Source organism: Jatropha curcas, chromosome 9 (assembly GCF_041381405.1).
Source record: "Jatropha curcas cultivar XTBG-Jc1 chromosome 9, XTBG_Jcur_1.0, whole genome shotgun sequence".
NCBI lineage: Eukaryota > Viridiplantae > Streptophyta > Magnoliopsida > Malpighiales > Euphorbiaceae > Jatropha > Jatropha curcas.
In genome coordinates, this window is record NC_143159.1 from 19,079,272 (window position 1) to 19,081,030 (window position 1,759).

The 1,759-nt window shown below is 26.7% G+C and overlaps 1 long non-coding RNA gene across 1 annotated transcript; it reads left to right on the forward strand.

The window, feature by feature from the left end:
• Window positions 1–714: 714 nt before the first annotated feature.
• On the forward strand, window positions 715–1,477 carry LOC149493740 (uncharacterized). Its single transcript, XR_016322697.1, has 2 exons — window positions 715–1,094; window positions 1,296–1,477. It is a non-coding gene; the product is annotated as an uncharacterized LOC149493740 (long non-coding RNA).
• The last annotated feature ends 282 nt before the right edge of the window (window positions 1,478–1,759 follow it).

Sequence of the window (1,759 nt, forward strand, 5' to 3'; positions counted from 1 at the left end):
TGGTTTGACTCATGGGGGTTTTCATAAGTTAATGACCTTAGGTTATGAATTCACAAAACAAACCATAAAACTTCATGATTTAATTCATGTTTGATTCCACTATTGGAATATAGGTAATTAGATTGGGTTAAAATAGCTAACAATACATCGGGAGAGATTGTTAGTGATTTTAAGGTGGTTTTCCCTACTTAAACAATTAAAATTGATTATCAAACTAATAAAATAAATTGGATAGAATTAAGTGAAGTCAAAATCCCGAGTAGCTTTTAATCCTTGATTTCTTTTTATCAAAAATTGCCTTGCTTAATTTCTTTTTATTCTCTTTTATTTGTTGAAGTTAATTTCTTAAAATAATTCACTTGATTGCCGTTTAAATAATATTATGTTAATATAATTTCGTATACTTGCAAAAATCATTCTACTTATTCTTTATTACTTGTTGTGATTTCGTACACTTGCAAAAAATCAGTATCTCTATTGGATAATGCTATAAATACATGTTTACAAATGTTGCTATTAGCCAACTGAAGATTTCCCTTCATTAAAATAGAATCCATAGCGATTTCCCTTCATTAAAGTACAATCCATAGTTATTAATGCCGACTCTCTCAACATTTATTATTCTAGATTTTAATGAATTTACATCACTTTTTCACTTTGCTCTAACTACTATATATATATATATATATATATCTACAACAACATCATCATCATTCAGAGTGTGAAAAATCAAAATCAAAATCATCACTGTTTTGAAAGAGAGAAGACAAATATGAAGACTCAATGCATGCTTTTAGCAACATTGATAATGGCAGGAGCTCTAATTTTGAGCGATTATGGGGCTTCAGGCTTTTCAGACAATTGTGACGAAAACAAAGTTAGAGAAGTGGGAGCACAATGTTTTAAGTATATCAAAATTTCAGGACCAAAAATCCCTCCTTCTAAAGGGTGTTGCAATGTATTGAAAAATGCAGACATGGGCTGCATTTGCAAGCATGTCACACCAGAACTGAAAAAAATGATCAGTATGGAAAAAGTTGTTTATGTGGCTCAGACTTGTGGCTTGGCATTCACTCCTGGAACCAAATGTGGAAGTGAGTATTTTGAATTAAAATGTTATATTTGAATGAAAAATAAAATTATTTTAAGAACAATTTTGTGCAATAAGAATATTTAAAATTGTTTAACTAAGAGCTTTTTTTTTTTTTAATAACTACCTTCTCAAATAAGAGATTAAAATTTTTAATTTTCAATCAATCGATTTACTAAAATTATATATGTTGGTATTGTTTCAGGTCACACTGTTCTTGTGGATTGAGAACAGATTACAACAATGGTGCAATGCTCCTGTTGAAGCTACTTGAAGTTAGTAGCTTTTTAAATTAAGAAATAAAAGGAGTATAATTTTTTTTTTTAAATAAATGTATGTGTATGTTAAAAAAACTTTATATAATATAGCAATGCCAATTTTCTTTTCTATCCTCTTCAGTAATTTTCAAAGTTTCTATTATGAAACAAATATAAAAGCATTAATTATTGATTACACTTTTCTAATTATGCCATCAAATTAATAAAATCTAATTAATTATGATTAATTTAAATAATAATTAAACAGTGAATATATTGAGCAAGCAAGCAAGATTACTGAATATATAATTTGTAGTATATAAAATAATATACTATTAACTTATCCTTGATAGAATTTATTGTAAATAAATATATATCAATTTATTCTTAATAGAAACATTTATTGTGAATA